This window comes from Eschscholzia californica, unplaced genomic scaffold (assembly GCF_041429995.1).
Source record: "Eschscholzia californica isolate CP2 unplaced genomic scaffold, dmEscCali1.0.p SCAF_2, whole genome shotgun sequence".
NCBI classification, from domain to species: Eukaryota; Viridiplantae; Streptophyta; class Magnoliopsida; order Ranunculales; family Papaveraceae; genus Eschscholzia; species Eschscholzia californica.
Window position 1 is genome coordinate 18,981,578 of NW_028238309.1, and position 24,049 is coordinate 19,005,626.

Genomic DNA, 24,049 nt, shown 5'->3' on the forward strand with positions numbered 1-24,049 from the left:
ATTTCTAACGGCTAATTTCAAATGGAGCCGTTACAAGAGGAAGCATATATAACGGTTTCAATCAAAACAGCCGTTACAAATGAGTCTTCTCAGTTGGCACCATAAGGTTCCCGCCACTTTTGTGCGCTCTTTTTATAACGGCTGAAACACAACAAGCCGTTATAATAAAAGTTATTGTAACGGCCTTCAGCCGTTGCAACTGTATTTGCAACGAGATTTTTTATAACGGCTCCTTTTTTTTAGGGTTAATTCCGTTTTGGCCCCCGATTTGTGACCAACTGGCCGTTTTAGCCCCCATAAGTGTCCGGCAGTTCGTTTTGGCCCCAAAAAATTCCTAAATGGCCCCAAATGTTTTCCAACCTCCCAATTATACCCCCATGGCATTTCTGTAATTTATTTTTTTTCTTTTTCTTTGTCCACCTCATCTAACAATTGACACATCACTCTGTCCACCTCACCCTTCTTCTCCGGCGAAAGGTTGCCGGCCGGAATAAAAAATTCCGGCCGGCCACCTTTACCAAAATAAATTTTTTTTTTTTTTTTTTTATTTCTCTCTCTTCTTCATCTCCTTCTTTCTCTCTCTTCTTCATCTTCTTCTTTCTTTCTTCTTCTTTCTTTCTTCTTCTTTCTTTCTTCTTCTTTCTTTACCTCTCTCTCTCTCTAACCCTTCTATTTTTCTCTCTCTAACCCCTCTCTCTCCCTATAACTCCGGCGAAGGGGCGGAGCCCCTTCGCCGGAGAACCAGACCTTCAAGGTCTGGTTTGAAACCAGATTCGGTCTGGTTTCAAACCAGACCGAGATCTGGTTTCTACAACCAGATCCCGGTCTGGTTTGAAACCAGATCGGAATCTGGTTTCTTAGTTGAAACCAGATTCCGATCTGGTTTCAAACCAGACATTCAAGGTCTGGTTCTCCGGCGAAGGGGCTCCGCCCCTTCGCCGGAGTTATAGGGAGAGAGAGAGAGGGATTAGAGAGAGAGAGGGATTAGAGAGAGAGAGAGAGAGAGGTAAAGAAAGAAGAAGAAAGAAAGAAGAAGAAAGAAAGAAGAAGATGAAGAAGAGAGAGAAAGAAGGAGATGAAGAAGAGAGAGAAAGAAGGAGATGAAGAAGAGAGAGAAATAAAAAAAAAAAAAAAATTTATTTTGGTAAAGGTGGCCGGCCGGAATTTTTTATTCCGGCCGGCAACCTTTCGCCGGAGAAGAAGGGTGAGGTGGACAGAGTGATGTGTCAATTGTTAGATGAGGTGGACAAAGAAAAAGAAAAAAAATAAATTACAGAAATGCCATGGGGGTATAATTGGGAGGTTGGAAAACATTTGGGGCCATTTAGGAATTTTTTGGGGCCAAAACGAACTGCCGGACACTTATGGGGGCTAAAACGGCCAGTTGGTCACAAATCGGGGGCCAAAACGGAATTAACCCTTTTTTTTATATGACGGCTTTCAGCCGTTATAAAAACCCTTTTATAACGGCTTTTGGGTCTTTTGTAACGGCTTTGGCCGTTATAATTGGGACGTGTTTTTGTAGTGATTGATTCTACTAGCATATTCTACATTCTATCAGTATCTGTTTAATGAATTTGTTACAGTAGGTTAACAAATACTTTTTAGTAATTAAAATGTATAAGGTGAAATTGTTTTTGTTACATTTTCCGTATTCTACTAGCATTTTATCGATTCTAGTGACATCTACTAGCATTTTCTACATTCGTATTCTACTCTGTCAATCTCATTGATCTCACATGTAGTTGCGGTAGGTGGTCGATAGATGGTATCCCTTGTCAACATGCCATGTTGTGCATCAAGAATTATGATGGTGACACGACAAGTTTTTTTTAATCATTTTCACCAAACAAGCGTTCGTCAACACTTATCAATGTTATGTCTACCCAATACCAAATTATGATGAGCCAATGGAGTACATCGATGAAACAAGAACACTACCTCCGTTAACAAAGAGAAAACCGGGAAGACCAAGGACAATAAGAAGAGAGAGCTCAGGAAACATACCCAAAAAAATGAGGGTTTGCGGTCGGTGTAAAAAACCGGCTTATCACAATAGTGCCTCATGCAGGGCGGCTATATAATAACTAACTTAAATTTTGATTATGCAGGTTTACTTATTCTGCTAGAAACATAAATATTCTACTTATGCCTTTTATATGTTTAGAGAATTTGATCAATGTTACCAGATTATCGTATTTAAACAAGAGGATTTTCCTATTTCCTATTAAATTTTATCAATGGTTACGATATTATCGTAGTTATACTCATATGTATTTGGCTAGAGTAAGTTACAAAATGTCGAAAAACTGAAAAATGCTGGTAGTGTTGGAGAAATTTTGTCAACATCTTACTGGTATCTTTATACCCATTGGACCATGCAAGAAAAATTTGTTTGATGTTTCTAGCAATTTAGCAATTTTCAGTACAACCAAATCAGGTTGGTTTTAGCGTTTGTTATATTTTAATCAAAATGTCCAGATTTTTGATATATTTTTGTACGAATTATTTGTTTCCTTAGTTATATATGTTATCAATGGATTCAGCATTAAGTGTTTGAGTTCATCATGCCTTTACCCTACCACGTATTATAATTGTATAGTTTCAGTAGTGTTCAAGAAATTTGAGTAACATCTTTATCGTATCTAAACCTGTTGAACGACATCTAAAATATAATATAATTGTGGTATTATAGAACATTGATAAATAATCTCATAACTGCTCAAGATGTTATTCAAACTTAAAACATAAACATGTTTGCTACGTTTTATCACATAGTCCGTTACAAAATACAAGTTAAAGTAATTAAACATTTTTTTCTCCATATATCCTTCGATTCATTCAGCAACAACCAAGTTAGTTCACCCCTCTTCCTTTCCGCTAGTTTTGTCCAATCATCTTTTTGCATCTCATTAGGAAAATGTTTATAGTTCGATTCGATATAAAGTTCTTCCATGTGCAAAATCACATACAACCTACAATCAGGCCTGTCAAAGTTCAAACAACAAACCAATTCAACATCTTTGGGTTGTAACCATTTATGCGTTTCTATAAGAAACTAAAAAATGCTAGTCAAACAAGTCATTTTTCTTATGAAACCAGTTTTGAACAGTAACCATTTGAAGGTTCTATGATAAACTTCAAAAATGCTAGACAAAAAAATGACATTGTTTTTACAATCCAATTTATTCTTTCATTTTTTCCCATATTACACCATGTAATGTTCTATGGTTGTCAAAAAATCAGGTTTGATTGGTAACCATTGATAAAGTTTCATAAGAAACTTAATAATGCTAGACAAAATATTAAGTTTTTATTGAAAGTAACTATATTCTGGATTTAACACTATGCTTGAAAGTCTACAATACAAAATTCTAAATTAGATAGAACCCTAAATTGTCGGTCTAAAATAAAAAAATTGAAGCAGAAACCATTTCTTCAAAGAAATTACACAACAACAGAGACAAGGTAACAATACAAATTTTTTGTTGCATGCAAAAAAGAAACATACTCTTCACTTTGAACTGATTTAGGGTTTTGAAAATAACTTCCATTAAACCACTTCGAAACAACTAAACCCTAGAAATTTCTTATTAACTAATCAATTTCAGAAAAATAAATCATAGTTAAAGTTGTAAAAATCAAAACCTAATTCGTTTTGTGTTGTAGAAATCGATCTAAATCATAAACAAAGTTGAAGGAACAATAAAAATGATGAAAACCAAAATAACTTACTCTTTACTTTTGATGATGATGAACGAAACCAACAATTGATTCTCCCTCTCTCCTACTCGATGCTTTCTCTCTCTGTTAGGTTTATTTTGGGCGTGTTTAAGATAAGAGTTTCCCTCTCTCTCTCTCTCTCTCTTTAGTTTGATATTTGAGGAAAAGGTAACTTTTTTTTTTTGGTTATTTTTTTGAAACAGAAAAGGCTACTTCTTTTTGTTATGCTAAACGAAAAATGCAATTTTTTCCGGGAAAAGAAAGTTTGTTTTTGAAGAAATAAATATAATGAATCTCTATATATTATGGTATCTTTTATTTTGGGTTGTTTTTTTTTTAACTTAGGATAGGTTAGGCATTAAAAGAGAATAAGAGGATAGACATGTAATTTACTTTGAGTGGATTTATTTTCTATTTCAGATTATCTTTGGTCTCTAGACTCATTGATCATACGATTTTGGACTTAAATCTCATCCCCCGTTACTTTTATACACACTTCCCTTTCTTCCTCATATGACGCAGACCAAACAATCTCGCCGGAACCCTCGTTATTGGCTGACCACTATCACTGGTTTGACATTTTCTTCGGCAAATAAATCTCTTCTCTTTTCTCTCTAACCCCCTAAAGAACAAATTACAATCTATTCTTGTCTCATACAAGTATACAACCCAAGGGGGAGCCAAGGCTGCAATCAAGGGTCAAACTTGAGTAATTCTGTAATTGTAATATGTGTGACACATATAAAATATTAGAGTACCAGCTAGGGTGGTTGGCTACTTGGCTGTATAGTCCAATGCACACCACATCATGACACCGACTTCCTTCTCCCTCCAATCTGAGTGGTTTTTTGATTTTTTTTTTAATTTGTTTCCCATTGACCCCTTACATCTAGTATAGTTTTAGTCTCACCTTATGCCCCCTACTTTTTGACCAAATTCTCTATTGTCCCCTTCTTTTTGCCAAGTCAAATTCTTACTTCTTTTGTTAGGTTCCATTCTATGTTCTAGATCTTTATCATCAAATTACCAATGATCATATACATTATTTCTTCTAATGTGAAGTTTTCCTTAAGTTCTTGATATTTGAACTAATAACGAAAATTTTATTTCTTCTAGTGTAAAGTTTCAAAATCACTTCTTTAAATTGGATTGAAAAGTTAAGATATGTATATATATAAGAATAATGATAGAGAAAATATCATATTCGGCAAAAAATTGCTTTTAAAATACTTTTTTTTTGAAATATTACTTTTGAGCGCATGTAGGCTAAAAATTAAAATTTTGCTCTTTAAGTAATTTTAGGCTTGTCCATGCGAGCTTAAAATCCTGGCACCGCCTTGCATACAACACTATCACCAAATAACTTAGAAACCTTTATTTCCCTAAACTCGTACAATGAACAACTAAACCTCCCAAATCAAAGGAATCTGCGGAAAAAGAGCTTCATTTATCTCTCTCGAATGAACAACAAAATCTTGGTGTGAACCCTAAAGCCATCTTCGTAACTCGATCTAATTTACCATATTTTACACTTGGCGACCATGTAAAATGCTGGATATATTTTTGTAACTCTATATAACCCTAAATATATCTCTTTAACTTTCAAACATCTCTCAAACTCCATCTCTTTCTCTCTCAAAACACTTGATCCATCTCTATCTCCAACTCGTCCTCCACTAACTATCCAACCTTGTTTCAACTCTCTCTTCAACTCAATCTCGATGAACAATCGCGAAAAACCTCTTATCCGGCAATTGTTCATATTTTTGTGTGTGGAGTTGTGGGCTTAATAAAGATTTGGTCTAAGTCTTTGTACCAACTCAAATAAAGTATAGTATGCCTATAGTAAACCTTGGTTTGCTCCTAACACTTCTAAAAGAGAATAAAGATTAGGATTTTTTGCGCTTACCCCCTCAACACTAATTGGTAATTGAGTTTACCTTCTTGGATTTACTATTTTTGGTAAAATACTAGAATCATGTTTGGTCATCAAGTAAATAATCTAGGGACAAATTAAGTCTCTAAGAATCATATTCTTGACTTAACCCATCACTAAAGTAGGGTATTAAAATGACTAAAGTCGCATTATTATATCGTTATTCTTGGTAGTCATATTCTTTTTCTCCACGTCAAACATTGTCTCAAGGTTCTTAATAAAGTAGTAAGTCCAGGGAGGGGGGCGGGGCGGGGCGGGGGGGGGGGGGGGGGGGGTAACTCAGTTACCAATTAAGACTCAGTACAAATTCTCTCTCACAACAGCAAAATAATCCGAGTAAGTCTCTATTTCTATATAACTCGGACTTGTTGTGAAAAATGTAGGTATTTGTTTGTTGACACATGCAAAGTGAAAGAAATCATCTAAATCGATTTTGACATTGGATCTTGGACATAAAATTTGATTCCTTTTAAAAGAAGATGTAACTAATTTAGATGTTTGGTCGTCAGTAGTCATTCTACCAACGAAAACTTAGAGCAATAGTTTATAACGGCAACTTTTTTTTTCTGTCAGTAAGGTGATTACTGAGGCTATTTGTTCTAAATCAGCATCTGATTTTATTATTTTGACGTCGGTATTCATCATACAGGTAGAAAACTGAGAGTAATAAGTAGTTGTCATCAATTGTTTGTCAATAAGACAACTACCAACTTCATATAAACTTAATCGGTAAGATACCTTCAATTTTGGTTGTTGTCCGTCTGTACTCATCATGTCGACGGAGAACCTAGAACAATGTGAAAAAAGTGTAGATAAAATAACTGTAAACTTTTCATTCATATTCATTTGTCATTGTAGATGTGACGCCCCGTGTCCCAAAATAGACACGACCACGCCCCGGCAATTCACAGACGAGACTAAAATCCGGCAGAGTCTCCTCTGTAAATCGAACCGGTCGCACCTGCAAAACCTGTCATGCAAACCATACATTCGCATAAACAAGAATAAACTATTAAGCGGAAGTTAAACAAACTTAACTCAGTTTCGGGTCGAAACCCGAACCACAAACGTACAAACGCCTCATAAAACGCCGATACAACTTATATACAACTCTAAGTTTTACGTATATACATATTAGAGTTTGGTTTCTGCAATAAATACATAACTTGAAAATAACGAAAAACCATATAAAACGACAAAACTCCACTAGCCTCGTCAGACAAGATCACCGGCCGGAATACACACTCCGCCTCGAGGCTACAACCAAGAACCTGCACACTAACAACTGGTAGAGGGTCAGAATACTCACCGACACGAGTTATTCTGGTAGAAGACCAATCCAAAACCCATCACGTTTTCAAAAGTTCATTTAATAAGTTGTAAACATCATGAAAAATCGAGTTATCAAACCAGTTACCATATATACTATATACAAAACCATTTTCCTTAATCTAGCAAGCAATAGCAGTGATTAGCTGCCCACCCATGGTGCGCTCCCAATAAGAGGAGAGTACCTCAGGAGAACCTAGAGTGCGTTAGATAGTACCAGCCCATTTATGGCACTAGCTAATGCACTACGTCTCCTCGAGAAAGAGACTTACCCCTAGCCGGTAAGTCCCTCTCCCACTAAGGGACTCCGCAATCATTGAAGAGTTTACCTCATGATACATATATACCTTAAGTATCTAAATAAGTTTTTGATCACCGAGTTCGAATAAGAGAGCCGTCCCCCAATACCCATGGAAGGACCTGAACCTCATTCTCTTCGGTACCCTGTCATGCATCTAATGCGATGTTTCAAAATCAGTTTCATTCGTATATCAAAACCAATATTCATATTCAATTCATTATCTTATCAAACACGGAAGTGGAACAACCAATAGCCATATCACACACAAAGCAGAGGGATTCCCAATCAATGTCACCTCCCAGACGAGCGGTCAGGAGTACGTCCCTGAGCCTCGAACTGGAGGCACGAGCACCAATGGCCAGCAAGTGAAGCACTCTACTCCCACAGGTCTCATGACTAGTGTCGTCCACCTCACCGGTCTCACACGGATCACAACCGTGTCCACATGTCATCCTACCCTCAATGGCTACGTGCCCGTAGGTTGACATAATCCGCAGTCGGGTACATACAAGAAAATCCCAGTAGTTCACAATCATCGTAAAATCAGTTCGAAAACATTTCTCATATCGCATCAAAACATTTCAAGCATATTTCAGTTCATCACATAAATCGAGTTTCATGCTACCTAAACTCTAGTTATAATGGCGCATATATAACTGTATAATCTAGCATATTCATTATCTATAAAACCATGCTGGATAAAGGATTCAGAACCCCTACCTCAGTCCTTGCATCACCAAAGACCTCCCGCCTACCAGACGACCCAATTCCTCCTCATTCGCAAACTCTGGGATAAGGAAGAATAACAAAAAATCGAATAGAAACATTAGGTTCTTCGATAAGAACCTTCGTAAATAAAAAGAATAATTAAAACAAAACCATGAAAACTTAAAAGCAAATTCGCTAAATTCGGAAGACTTCAAGTATCTGTCGAATCGATCTCTAACTTCGTACATATGTCTCCTGAATTTCGAAAATGCCTACGAACCAATTAACCAACTTCCCATAATTTCTATTTCTCATTTTAGAGTCTCCATAAGCTGACAAATCATATAATGAATTCAATACTATAAATTTATAACCGAAATTGTCCATTTATATGGAATACGATAAAATTTGGGTAACCATCTCAATTCCAATTCATTTCCAAACTATTCCAAATATGAAATTCGAGCCGTAAAATAATTCGGCAGCACCCCGTCTATATATGGTCACCCCAAAATAGTCCATAACATTCTAAACGTGATCTTGAACATAAACCATTAGAAGAAATCGAATAATAATCGTCTAAATAACTCCAAATTTCGATCCCAAATGAAATTAGTACAACTATACAGTATACGAAATAGCTATCATAAAACCACCAAATTCGGACGAAATAGAAAATTCTGAACGAATAGATATGTAGAACAAGTCGATTGAAGTTACCTGGAACAAATTTTGTTGAATTCCGACCATTTACCGCGAAGAAATCGAACCAACAAGATCCAAAATCCATTAGATTAACTAGTCGGCTATTTCATTGCTCTGGTTCTGTTCTACAATGGATTAAAAGAAAACCTCAATTTGAGTTTTAAATGAAATATGTGAAGTGGGGTCCACATAAAGATTTAAAGAAAATTAAATTAATTCTCCAACCAACACATCATCCCACTCCATGCACTGTCAAAGGAAGAAACCGGTTTGGATTCACTTTAAGGCAAATGGGATGCCACATGTCGTTCCATGAGATGGTTGATTATTTAATTTCTTTTAAGTCCTTCCTTTACATGTACTTCATAAATACGTCCCTCCATATATATACCAACTAATTCAACCTCCATTAATTACCATCCGACCCTCAATTTGACCTTTTTTTAATTGCCAAATAGCCCCTCTTCTAACCGTAGTCATTTATTTCTTCAACCGAAAACATGGGATGTTACAATCCTCCCCCCTTAAAGAAATTTCGTCCTCGAAATTTGGATCAACTCGCTTCTTTTTGTCATGTCATTTCGACCAACTCTGAATTTGATAGATACTGTCCCTTTTCGAAAATCATAAACTCACTGTATCTAACAAAAATCAATCCGGATAAACTCTATAAACAAACTAGATTCAATCCTTCATGTCCCCAATTCTTCTACATAACCACAGGACTCAAGAATATTCAATAACAATAACGATCCTTCATATGAAGAGATAAAGAAAAATAAAGACCTCTATAATCTATATATAAGAATAAGTTCTCGTTGATCCCATTTCCTCAAAGAAAATACCATTCTCGATAATATAAGAAAATACCGTTGTCCATAATATAATAAAATAAAGAATGAAGACTTCCATAATCTATCTATAAGTATAAGTTTCCGTTGATCCCACATCCTCAAAAAATATCGTTCTCAATAATATAAGAAAATACCATTGACTCGATAGAATAAGAAAATAAAGAATGAAGACATCTATAATAAATTCAAGTCAATACTGTCGTTGACACAATAATCTCAGAAAAATATAGTTGTTGTTGATAAGATGATAAAATGAAAAGAGAAGTCCGCTATAATATCTATACATGTCATAGATAAACCAATCCTCGAAAAAAATTCTACAATAACTTAAGAACCCCCGATACTGCTAATACCCAACACTAACTCGATCCATATAACCTCTAATATCAAATCATTTCGTCAACCCAATAAAATCCAGACCATACTTATCTGTAATCAAACTGAAACAATACAAACTCGAAACAACCTGATCAAAGTAAATCTCAACTATCTCTGATTGATCTGATCGAAGTTCATAAATGAAGTAATGTGTATAACTACCATGAGGTCCACAATACCAAGTCTGACTCATCTCCTCATCTACAATTGTCTTAGATACTTCCCCAACATCGATATGTCAACTTACCCAAACTATACCTCTGAAACATCTTAACCCTTGACTGTCTTCCCATAACATCTTGTACAACATTGTAATAAATCTACAACAATCTTAAACCATCCGACGAGTCTTCCTTTAGCGAGTAAAACGAATCAAGAAACGAAAATCAAAAGAAACAAATACATATATAACATCTTTTATTCTTGGTAGTTTTTAATCTTGAAGCTTTTAGACACCTAATCTTGGCAAATTTTATCTTTCCCTAAAGTCTATAGCAGTCAAGGCTCTACACTATACAAGACTTATAGGTCACCAGAACTCATGCTCTGATACCAACTGTGACGCCCCGTGTCCCAAAATAGACACGACCACGCCCCGGCAATTCACAGACGAGACTAAAATCCGGCAGAGTCTCCTCTGTAAATCGAACCGGTCGCACCTGCAAAACCTGTCATGCAAACCATACATTCGCATAAACAAGAATAAACTATTAAGCGGAAGTTAAACAAACTTAACTCAGTTTCGGGTCGAAACCCGAACCACAAACGTACAAACGCCTCATAAAACGCCGATACAACTTATATACAACTCTAAGTTTTACGTATATACATATTAGAGTTTGGTTTCTGCAATAAATACATAACTTGAAAATAACGAAAAACCATATAAAACGACAAAACTCCACTAGCCTCGTCAGACAAGATCACCGGCCGGAATACACACTCCGCCTCGAGGCTACAACCAAGAACCTGCACACTAACAACTGGTAGAGGGTCAGAATACTCACCGACACGAGTTATTCTGGTAGAAGACCAATCCAAAACCCATCACGTTTTCAAAAGTTCATTTAATAAGTTGTAAACATCATGAAAAATCGAGTTATCAAACCAGTTACCATATATACTATATACAAAACCATTTTCCTTAATCTAGCAAGCAATAGCAGTGATTAGCTGCCCACCCATGGTGCGCTCCCAATAAGAGGAGAGTACCTCAGGAGAACCTAGAGTGCGTTAGATAGTACCAGCCCATTTATGGCACTAGCTAATGCACTACGTCTCCTCGAGAAAGAGACTTACCCCTAGCCGGTAAGTCCCTCTCCCACTAAGGGACTCCGCAATCATTGAAGAGTTTACCTCATGATACATATATACCTTAAGTATCTAAATAAGTTTTTGATCACCGAGTTCGAATAAGAGAGCCGTCCCCCAATACCCATGGAAGGACCTGAACCTCATTCTCTTCGGTACCCTGTCATGCATCTAATGCGATGTTTCAAAATCAGTTTCATTCGTATATCAAAACCAATATTCATATTCAATTCATTATCTTATCAAACACGGAAGTGGAACAACCAATAGCCATATCACACACAAAGCAGAGGGATTCCCAATCAATGTCACCTCCCAGACGAGCGGTCAGGAGTACGTCCCTGAGCCTCGAACTGGAGGCACGAGCACCAATGGCCAGCAAGTGAAGCACTCTACTCCCACAGGTCTCATGACTAGTGTCGTCCACCTCACCGGTCTCACACGGATCACAACCGTGTCCACATGTCATCCTACCCTCAATGGCTACGTGCCCGTAGGTTGACATAATCCGCAGTCGGGTACATACAAGAAAATCCCAGTAGTTCACAATCATCGTAAAATCAGTTCGAAAACATTTCTCATATCGCATCAAAACATTTCAAGCATATTTCAGTTCATCACATAAATCGAGTTTCATGCTACCTAAACTCTAGTTATAATGGCGCATATATAACTGTATAATCTAGCATATTCATTATCTATAAAACCATGCTGGATAAAGGATTCAGAACCCCTACCTCAGTCCTTGCATCACCAAAGACCTCCCGCCTACCAGACGACCCAATTCCTCCTCATTCGCAAACTCTGGGATAAGGAAGAATAACAAAAAATCGAATAGAAACATTAGGTTCTTCGATAAGAACCTTCGTAAATAAAAAGAATAATTAAAACAAAACCATGAAAACTTAAAAGCAAATTCGCTAAATTCGGAAGACTTCAAGTATCTGTCGAATCGATCTCTAACTTCGTACATATGTCTCCTGAATTTCGAAAATGCCTACGAACCAATTAACCAACTTCCCATAATTTCTATTTCTCATTTTAGAGTCTCCATAAGCTGACAAATCATATAATGAATTCAATACTATAAATTTATAACCGAAATTGTCCATTTATATGGAATACGATAAAATTTGGGTAACCATCTCAATTCCAATTCATTTCCAAACTATTCCAAATATGAAATTCGAGCCGTAAAATAATTCGGCAGCACCCCGTCTATATATGGTCACCCCAAAATAGTCCATAACATTCTAAACGTGATCTTGAACATAAACCATTAGAAGAAATCGAATAATAATCGTCTAAATAACTCCAAATTTCGATCCCAAATGAAATTAGTACAACTATACAGTATACGAAATAGCTATCATAAAACCACCAAATTCGGACGAAATAGAAAATTCTGAACGAATAGATATGTAGAACAAGTCGATTGAAGTTACCTGGAACAAATTTTGTTGAATTCCGACCATTTACCGCGAAGAAATCGAACCAACAAGATCCAAAATCCATTAGATTAACTAGTCGGCTATTTCATTGCTCTGGTTCTGTTCTACAATGGATTAAAAGAAAACCTCAATTTGAGTTTTAAATGAAATATGTGAAGTGGGGTCCACATAAAGATTTAAAGAAAATTAAATTAATTCTCCAACCAACACATCATCCCACTCCATGCACTGTCAAAGGAAGAAACCGGTTTGGATTCACTTTAAGGCAAATGGGATGCCACATGTCGTTCCATGAGATGGTTGATTATTTAATTTCTTTTAAGTCCTTCCTTTACATGTACTTCATAAATACGTCCCTCCATATATATACCAACTAATTCAACCTCCATTAATTACCATCCGACCCTCAATTTGACCTTTTTTTAATTGCCAAATAGCCCCTCTTCTAACCGTAGTCATTTATTTCTTCAACCGAAAACATGGGATGTTACAATCCTCCCCCCTTAAAGAAATTTCGTCCTCGAAATTTGGATCAACTCGCTTCTTTTTGTCATGTCATTTCGACCAACTCTGAATTTGATAGATACTGTCCCTTTTCGAAAATCATAAACTCACTGTATCTAACAAAAATCAATCCGGATAAACTCTATAAACAAACTAGATTCAATCCTTCATGTCCCCAATTCTTCTACATAACCACAGGACTCAAGAATATTCAATAACAATAACGATCCTTCATATGAAGAGATAAAGAAAAATAAAGACTTCTATAATCTATATATAAGAATAAGTTCTCGTTGATCCCATTTCCTCAAAGAAAATACCATTCTCGATAATATAAGAAAATACCGTTGTCCATAATATAATAAAATAAAGAATGAAGACTTCCATAATCTATCTATAAGTATAAGTTTCCGTTGATCCCACATCCTCAAAAAATATCGTTCTCAATAATATAAGAAAATACCATTGACTCGATAGAATAAGAAAATAAAGAATGAAGACATCTATAATAAATTCAAGTCAATACTGTCGTTGACACAATAATCTCAGAAAAATATAGTTGTTGTTGATAAGATGATAAAATGAAAAGAGAAGTCCGCTATAATATCTATACATGTCATAGATAAACCAATCCTCGAAAAAAATTCTACAATAACTTAAGAACCCCCGATACTGCTAATACCCAACACTAACTCGATCCATATAACCTCTAATATCAAATCATTTCGTCAACCCAATAAAATCCAGACCATACTTATCTGTAATCAAACTGAAACAATACAAACTCGAAACAACCTGATCAAAGTAAATCTCAACTATCTCTGATTGATCTGATCGAAGTTCATAAATGAAGTAATGTGTATAACTACCATGAGGTCCACAATACCAAGTCTGACTCATCTCCTCATCTACAATTGTCTTAGATACTTCCCCAACATCGATATGTCAACTTACCCAAACTATACCTCTGAAACATCTTAACCCTTGACTGTCTTCCCATAACATCTTGTACAACATTGTAATAAATCTACAACAATCTTAAACCATCCGACGAGTCTTCCTTTAGCGAGTAAAACGAATCAAGAAACGAAAATCAAAAGAAACAAATACATATATAACATCTTTTATTCTTGGTAGTTTTTAATCTTGAAGCTTTTAGACACCTAATCTTGGCAAATTTTATCTTTCCCTAAAGTCTATAGCAGTCAAGGCTCTACACTATACAAGACTTATAGGTCACCAGAACTCATGCTCTGATACCAACTGTGACGCCCCGTGTCCCAAAATAGACACGACCACGCCCCGGCAATTCACAGACGAGACTAAAATCCGGCAGAGTCTCCTCTGTAAATCGAACCGGTCGCACCTGCAAAACCTGTCATGCAAACCATACATTCGCATAAACAAGAATAAACTATTAAGCGGAAGTTAAACAAACTTAACTCAGTTTCGGGTCGAAACCCGAACCACAAACGTACAAACGCCTCATAAAACGCCGATACAACTTATATACAACTCTAAGTTTTACGTATATACATATTAGAGTTTGGTTTCTGCAATAAATACATAACTTGAAAATAACGAAAAACCATATAAAACGACAAAACTCCACTAGCCTCGTCAGACAAGATCACCGGCCGGAATACACACTCCGCCTCGAGGCTACAACCAAGAACCTGCACACTAACAACTGGTAGAGGGTCAGAATACTCACCGACACGAGTTATTCTGGTAGAAGACCAATCCAAAACCCATCACGTTTTCAAAAGTTCATTTAATAAGTTGTAAACATCATGAAAAATCGAGTTATCAAACCAGTTACCATATATACTATATACAAAACCATTTTCCTTAATCTAGCAAGCAATAGCAGTGATTAGCTGCCCACCCATGGTGCGCTCCCAATAAGAGGAGAGTACCTCAGGAGAACCTAGAGTGCGTTAGATAGTACCAGCCCATTTATGGCACTAGCTAATGCACTACGTCTCCTCGAGAAAGAGACTTACCCCTAGCCGGTAAGTCCCTCTCCCACTAAGGGACTCCGCAATCATTGAAGAGTTTACCTCATGATACATATATACCTTAAGTATCTAAATAAGTTTTTGATCACCGAGTTCGAATAAGAGAGCCGTCCCCCAATACCCATGGAAGGACCTGAACCTCATTCTCTTCGGTACCCTGTCATGCATCTAATGCGATGTTTCAAAATCAGTTTCATTCGTATATCAAAACCAATATTCATATTCAATTCATTATCTTATCAAACACGGAAGTGGAACAACCAATAGCCATATCACACACAAAGCAGAGGGATTCCCAATCAATGTCACCTCCCAGACGAGCGGTCAGGAGTACGTCCCTGAGCCTCGAACTGGAGGCACGAGCACCAATGGCCAGCAAGTGAAGCACTCTACTCCCACAGGTCTCATGACTAGTGTCGTCCACCTCACCGGTCTCACACGGATCACAACCGTGTCCACATGTCATCCTACCCTCAATGGCTACGTGCCCGTAGGTTGACATAATCCGCAGTCGGGTACATACAAGAAAATCCCAGTAGTTCACAATCATCGTAAAATCAGTTCGAAAACATTTCTCATATCGCATCAAAACATTTCAAGCATATTTCAGTTCATCACATAAATCGAGTTTCATGCTACCTAAACTCTAGTTATAATGGCGCATATATAACTGTATAATCTAGCATATTCATTATCTATAAAACCATGCTGGATAAAGGATTCAGAACCCCTACCTCAGTCCTTGCATCACCAAAGACCTCCCGCCTACCAGACGACCCAATTCCTCCTCATTCGCAAACTCTGGGATAAGGAAGAATAACAAAAAATCGAATAGAAACATTAGGTTCTTCGATAAGAACCTTCGTAAATAAAAAGAATAATTAAAACAAAACCATGAAAACTTAAAAGCAAATTCGCTAAATTCGGAAGACTTCAAGTATCTGTCGAATCGATCTCTAACTTCGTACATATGTCTCCTGAATTTCGAAAATGCCTACGAACCAATTAACCAACTTCCCATAATTTCTATTTCTCATTTTAGAGTCTCCATAAGCTGACAAATCATATAATGAATTCAATACTATAAATTTATAACCGAAATTGTCCATTTATATGGAATACGATAAAATTTGGGTAACCATCTCAATTCCAATTCATTTCCAAACTATTCCAAATATGAAATTCGAGCCGTAAAATAATTCGGCAGCACCCCGTCTATATATGGTCACCCCAAAATAGTCCATAACATTCTAAACGTGATCTTGAACATAAACCATTAGAAGAAATCGAATAATAATCGTCTAAATAACTCCAAATTTCGATCCCAAATGAAATTAGTACAACTATACAGTATACGAAATAGCTATCATAAAACCACCAAATTCGGACGAAATAGAAAATTCTGAACGAATAGATATGTAGAACAAGTCGATTGAAGTTACCTGGAACAAATTTTGTTGAATTCCGACCATTTACCGCGAAGAAATCGAACCAACAAGATCCAAAATCCATTAGATTAACTAGTCGGCTATTTCATTGCTCTGGTTCTGTTCTACAATGGATTAAAAGAAAACCTCAATTTGAGTTTTAAATGAAATATGTGAAGTGGGGTCCACATAAAGATTTAAAGAAAATTAAATTAATTCTCCAACCAACACATCATCCCACTCCATGCACTGTCAAAGGAAGAAACCGGTTTGGATTCACTTTAAGGCAAATGGGATGCCACATGTCGTTCCATGAGATGGTTGATTATTTAATTTCTTTTAAGTCCTTCCTTTACATGTACTTCATAAATACGTCCCTCCATATATATACCAACTAATTCAACCTCCATTAATTACCATCCGACCCTCAATTTGACCTTTTTTTAATTGCCAAATAGCCCCTCTTCTAACCGTAGTCATTTATTTCTTCAACCGAAAACATGGGATGTTACAGTAGAGCACTTACTTGTACATATAACTTTGATCACAAAAATAAAAATAAAATGTCTACATTTTCTATAGACGATTAGTCGACTATAGCCTCACGGGTTTAATCGTTACTACTATAATAATGATGTAAATTATACCATTCTAATAATGAAATTATTTTTTATTATTACAAATTTACTGCATTATATTGATTTTTACTATTTTTATTATTGTATTAATTTTATTGCTCTAATGTTTTAAACTGTCTTTTATTATTAATTTATAATAATAAGTTATTAAGATTACTGTTTTTATTTTAAAACTATAACATACTTTAGTATTTTTCTTTCTTATATTATTATAATACATATATATATATATATATATATATATAATGAATAATGATATGTTTCATTTTCAATGTAGGTTTAGTAGTTCAACATGAAAACCAAAGAGGGGAATGATGATTTTACATAGAAAACCCCTATAGATGGAAATAAGAATCATGCATGTCAAATGCAATTATTGTGTTAATGATTATTCGGGGGAGTTTATAGGATGAAACATAATTTGGAAAGAACTAAGAAGAATGTCGCTGCATGTAGTAAAAATCCGGAAGAGTTGTATGAAAACTTTAAGAAGATGTTGAATGAAAAAATAACGAAAAAAACAACAAAATGGATTAAAGAAGATCATATGAGCCAAATATATATATATTATTGATTCTAATGGAAAAAAGAAAGCAAAATGGACAATCACAGAGTTGTTAAAAAATAAAAAAACTATCAACGCAATTTGAAAGAACGGTGATAGAGAAAAATGTTGTGCTAAAATATTTAGGTTCTTTTGTGTTAATGTTATCCCATTCAACCTTGTAAAAGATGTGTATTTGAAAGATATGATAGCAGAGATCAGTTGCTTTGGTCATTGACTTAAGCCGTATTCGTATCACGAAATACAAAATATTAATCTAATTAAAGAAATAAATAAATAAGGTAAGTGAAAGAATTGGGATGTATAAGAAAAAACGAAGGTTTGAGGCACTATAATGCCAGATGGGTGGATAAATGGGAAGAAAATGTATATCACTACCTTCTTAGTGAATAACCCGTTTGGCTCTATTTTCTTGAGATCAATTGACATATCTGATGTATCTAAGAATACCAAAAATCTATTCAAGTTGGTCGATGGAGTTGTTGAAGAGGTGAATCAGGAAAACGTTGTTCAAGTAGTGATTGTTAATATTGCGACATATGTTAAAGCGGTGGAGTTATTAATGGAGAGGAGGAAACATTTGTTTTGGTCACCTTGTGCGGTGCATTTTGTGGATCTAATGCTTGGTGACATTATGCAGTTACCAATGCAAGCATTTGTAATTGCAAAAGTCAAGAAAATACTAGTCTATATTAATGAACATACTTGGATATTGAATCTAATGTGTGGGTATATGAAGGTAAGATAGATTTTTAGACCAGTTGAGACATGATTTGCCACATGTTTTCTTATAATAAAAGGCATACATGAGCAAAAATTAAGACTATGTTTTCTTCATCAGAGTTGTTGAAGAGGTGAATCAGGAAAACGTTGTTCAAGTAGTGATTGATAATATTGCGACATATGTTAAAGCGGTGGAGTTATTAATGGAGAGGAGGAAACATTTGTTTTGGTCACCTTGTGCGGTGCATTTTGTGGATCTAATGCTTGGTGACATTATGCAGTTACCAATGCAAGCATTTGTAATTGCAAAAGTCAAGAAAATACTAGTCTATATTAATGAACATACTTGGATATTGAATCTAATGTGTGGGTATATGAAGGTAAGATAGATTTTTAGACCAGTTGAGACATGATTTGCCACATGTTTTCTTATAATAAAAGGCATACATGAGCAAAAATTAAGACTATGTTTTCTTCATCAGAGTGGAAGAAAACTCCGTTTTCAAAAACTAGTGAAGGAATTGAAGTAAGAGATCTTGCATTGGCAGATACGAGTTTTTGACATGCAGTGCAATTCTCAATTAAATGTACATCTTCAAGGTGAAAATTTTACGTCTTTTCAATTCCGATGACATGCCATCAATTGGTTATATTTATGAAGTTGTAAAGAGAAAATAGAGCAAAAAATTTTGGCGAAGTAAAACCTAGATACTTGAATTGTGGAACATAATTGATGAGAGTTGGAATCTCCAACTCCATAGACCACTACATGGTGTAGCTTATTTCCTAAATCACAAATTCCATTATAGTGATGATTTTAATCTAGACAAGGAGACTAAAGAGGGTTTATAGGACATCATTGAAAGAATGTGCTCTGATTCAAGTGAAACAAGACTAGTTGATTCACATATTCATAAATTCTCAAGAGGAAGAACATGAAATGATGTGAAATTGCATCATGACAGATGCGTACTAATGATCAAGAAGGTATTGACAATATTCATAATTTAGACAAATAATACGGTGAAGACAAAATTCCTGCTAATGATAATAATATTAGTTTATGCTTGAAAACTAATATTAGTAAACATTTATGTGTGACAAAAGAAGATTTGATATCCAAACCATTGTTTGATGAAGTTTCTCGCTGATACTAATCCATCAAAAAATCCAGGAGAGTCAAAGAGTTAGTCTTACAAGTATTACAGAGGTAATTTCATTAGTTCATATACATATGTCATATGTCCATCCCACTTTGTTGGTGCTCCAGTTGGAAAGAAAGCTGGAATTAAGCATTGTGAATGAAGAATAGAGATCAAACATTATAAAGGTAATTCAGTAGTTCATATACATATGTCCATTCCCACTTTATTGGTGCTCCAGTTAGAAATAAAGTTGGAATTAAGCATTGTGAACGAAGAATAGAGATTTATACGAGAAAGTTCGTAAAAGAATGTATGAAGCAGCAAAAATATGGATTTCTTCCTCAATTAAAAACTCTACACTCACAAAACTAAAACAATCATTATTAGGTGGTCCTCTTGAAGATGCATTCAGAATTATAGATAGGGATATAGTTGATTTGAAAGTGATGAAGGAGTTTTGTGCAAACGAAATTTCTTTTTATGTTTTGAGAAATCCTCAACTTCATGAAATGGTAACAACAATTAATAGAGCACCTAAAGGTTACAAAGCTCTGTCGTATGAAAAAGAAAGAACTACTTTATTAGATGAGTGCAAAATAAATATTGAGAAAGATACGACATATGTAAAAGATACATGATATTCTCATGGAGTTTCCATTGTTTCAGATTTTTGAGTGGATGTATTTCACTTGGTGAATTCAATGTATTATTCTTGCTTACTCTCTTTTAGATTGCCCATTCATTTTGCATCATAGTGTGTTCCATGTTCCATTCGCGATGGTTAGATTAATACGAAACATCAACCTTTGATCAATATCATTGCAGTAAACAGTTGATGTGTCATGTTATTGTATGTTGATGATTTCGAAGGGTACAAAAAACAGGTTTAACAATTTTAAATTTTATACTCAAAGCGATTGAAGAGGTAGGATCATCAAACGTGTTACAAGTATTGGTGGACAATGCAATGAATTGCAAACTTGCCGATAAGGAAGTTGAAAAGGTATACAAACATATTTTTTGGCCTCTTTGTGTGGTTCATACTTTAAACCTTATTTTTAATTATATGACAAAAACATTTGACTGGTTTACAAGTATATATAGAAGAGAAAAAAACATTGTTAAATACTTTATAAATCCCATACATGCTTTAGCTATATTCAGAGCTCATTTGAAACTAGAACTTCTAAAAGTAGCAAAGACTAAATTTACGTAGCACTATATATTGTTAAAGAGACTTGTTGATTATAAAGAGATTCTTGCAACCACTGTTGTTATTAAACACATGGAAAAATTTAATAAAAAATGGAGATGATCACACAAAAAAGTTAGGAACATTAGTTATAGAAACTATTAATAAGGATGAATTTTGAGATGATGTGGACAACATAATACGCATCACTAAGACGATATGTTTTCTAATTAAATTTTGTGACAGAGAAGGTAAAAAAATGGAGAAATTTACGAAAAGATGGATAATATGCTTGGTAAAATAATGAATATCATGAGAGATGGAAAACATGCAGACAAGTATCCCAGATTAAAAAAATTGTGCTTGAAAGATGAGAAAAAATGATCATTTCAATGCATTGCCTTGGATTTGCTTTACCACCACGATAATATGATCGCCATGGATTTTCTTTACCACCACGATAATACGATCCTCGGTATTTTGTTACACCTGCACCAGGGGTACTACCTGGAAGAGTCCAAATCAAGACAAGAAAGTTGTGACGGGAGTTATGGAAGCATTTAAAAAAATAACAGAAGATGAGAAAGAGTCAAGATTGTTCCTTCAACAATATGCAATATTCCACCTAAGAAAATGTATGTGCACTAAGAGAGTTGCCCAAACTGATGTTGTGACCATGAACGTTGTTGGTGGTCAACATATGGCTCAAAAACCCTAGAGTTTGCAGAAGTGACAAATAAGGTAAAATTGTTATTTATATTTTTAATATTATTATTTTTAGTAATTATATTACATCTTCGTTTATTTTACATGTATTGGTTCAACCAATTACTAGCTCATCGGTTGAAAGAAATTGGAGCACATATTTTACTCATTCATAGTGTGAAGAGAAACAAGTTGAATTCTGAAGGAGTGGATAAGTTGGTATACATTCACTTCAACATTCATCTCCAATCTCGATTCTCTAAAGGTTAAAAATGGTCCGTATAAGAAATGAGGCATAAATCTTGAACATACTAAAGGTGAACATTCAGTATCCGAACGAATTCCGGATTGGCTTGGCTATTTAAATCCCAAAACCAAGGGCTTCGGATCGGTGTATGGATGAGGGCTCCGGATAACTGAGATAACCGAACCAAACCGGTTTTAACCCATCAAACAAATAAACAAACAAACAAACCCTAAGCTACCTCCCAAATTTCCCAAACACTCGAGCAAAAAAACACTCAAAACAACCACCACCAAACTCTAACACTCGAAATCCTCTCGCCCTCTCGATCATCTCTCTTCCTCTCAAGCTACCACCGAATTCAAGCTACCACCATCTCTCTTTCATTCGAAATAGCCATACTCTTTTACTCTCTCAAGCTAAGGTAATGAACTCCATGGTGATTATTAGGGTTTGTTTTTCTTTTTAGAAGTTCTTTAGTTTCATTTAAGTGTTTGTTAGGGTTTGTTTTTCTTCAATTTCAGGTGATTAAACCTCTCACTCTCTACAAAATCAGGAGGTAAGACAACTCTCTCAATATCTACCCCTTTCTTTTGTTTATTTCTTGATTTAGGTTTCGGTGTTCTTTAGTTTTTTACTTTCTAGGGTTTGATTATTCCTTATGTTATAAATTTGTTGTTGAGAACTTGAGATGATGATTACTAAATCTAGGGTTCATTTAATGTTTTTCTTTATATTGCCAAATTTGGGATGATGATTATAAATGATTTGATTTGATTTAGATTTTTCTTTCAATTCTAGAATCTAAATTATTCACTAATACTAACTTTTAATAAATTGAACCAATTTTGACTTGAAATTGGGTTTGTTTATGAATCATGATTATCTTATAGTGTCTTTAGATTAAATGGGTAGTTAAAATGGGGGAATCTAATCAGTAATTGTTTGTTTATGAAATCTAAAATTGAATTCTTTTTGGTGGCCAATACGCGGACAACCGTTTTTCTTATATGGACAACTATTTTCGGGCCCAATGCGAGTCAACTATGCTTGACTTAGTTGACTTTGATTTAATAAGGGGACAACTCCATAAAGTCTTAAATACTGATAATTAGTAACTTGTGGACTACTAACAAAAATAATAGTTAAAGATCGAAACCCAAACTGTCTTCTTCTTCTTCATCTTCTTCCTTCTTCTTAGTCTTAATCTTCTTTCTTCACTTCTACTAAAAGTAAACTGTAGTTTAGACCATTTTTTTTTATCAAACCCTAGATGGATGAAGAAGACAAAATCTCTTCTTAGTCTTATTCTTCTTTCTTCACTTCTACTAAAAGTAAACTGTAGTTTCTACCATTTTTTTTTATCAAACCCTAGATGGATGAAGAAGACAAAATCCCTCAATCTGCACCTGAAGAAGTTTTTCCGGGCGTTTCTATAATAGGCATTAATGACATTGATGAGGTAAAACAGAACATAACTTGCGACGAAAATCTGGCAAAATCGGACAATTTTCCAGATTTTCGTAGCAACTTAGCTTCTCTTAGCCGTATTTTCGGAGAAAACCGACTAAAATATTGCATAACAGAAGCTAAGTTGCGACGAAAATCTGGCAAATTTTCTGATTATGCCAGATTTTCGTCGCAAGTGATGTTCTGTTATGCCATATTTTTGCGCAACCCGAATTACCAGATTCATCTTCCTCTTCACCATCGTTTTCAGAGTCGGAACCAACATATCCATCTTCGTCTTCCACATCTTCTCTAATTTTCTCTGACATCAGTACCATCTTCTTCTTCATGGTTGGTTTTAGAGTTTTAGGGTTCTAACCTTTGTCTTTGGGGGAGATTCTACAACAACTCCCTTGCCTTTGTTTGATGTCATAACCACTAATGCTTCTCCAAGGAATTTCTCTCTCTAGAAATTTGGGTGATGATGAAGAAGAGATGAAGACTAAACTAACCTAGGGTTTATGGAGAAAGAGAGAGCTCATCAAATAATACATCTGATTCTAAGAGGACTTGAGTGAAAATAATAGAGAGTTGTCCCCTTAGAAACTGATGTCCATATAAAAATTTAATTTTTTTGCGTTGTCCACATAAGATAGTTGTCCATATAAGAAAAACGGTTGTCCGCGTATTGGCCACCTTCTTTTTTTACTTAATCATGAAGTTTTCAATTATCAAATGTT

At 35.2% G+C, this 24,049-nt stretch overlaps 3 long non-coding RNA genes across 3 annotated transcripts; all 3 read right to left on the reverse strand.

The window, feature by feature from the left end:
* Positions 1-6,516: 6,516 nt before the first annotated feature.
* Positions 6,517-8,842, reverse strand: LOC147556700 (uncharacterized). Its single transcript, XR_015233530.1, has 3 exons — positions 8,718-8,842; positions 8,010-8,076; positions 6,517-6,944 (listed from the first exon to the last, which is right to left on the reverse strand). It is a non-coding gene; the product is annotated as an uncharacterized LOC147556700 (long non-coding RNA).
* Positions 8,843-10,212: 1,370 nt separating this feature from the next.
* LOC147556701 (uncharacterized) lies at positions 10,213-12,815 on the reverse strand. Its single transcript, XR_015233531.1, has 3 exons — positions 12,691-12,815; positions 11,983-12,049; positions 10,213-10,917 (listed from the first exon to the last, which is right to left on the reverse strand). It is a non-coding gene; the product is annotated as an uncharacterized LOC147556701 (long non-coding RNA).
* A 1,370-nt stretch (positions 12,816-14,185) lies between these two features.
* On the reverse strand, positions 14,186-16,788 carry LOC147556702 (uncharacterized). The gene is made up of 3 exons (XR_015233532.1): positions 16,664-16,788; positions 15,956-16,022; positions 14,186-14,890 (listed from the first exon to the last, which is right to left on the reverse strand). It is a non-coding gene; the product is annotated as an uncharacterized LOC147556702 (long non-coding RNA).
* Positions 16,789-24,049: the final 7,261 nt, after the last annotated feature.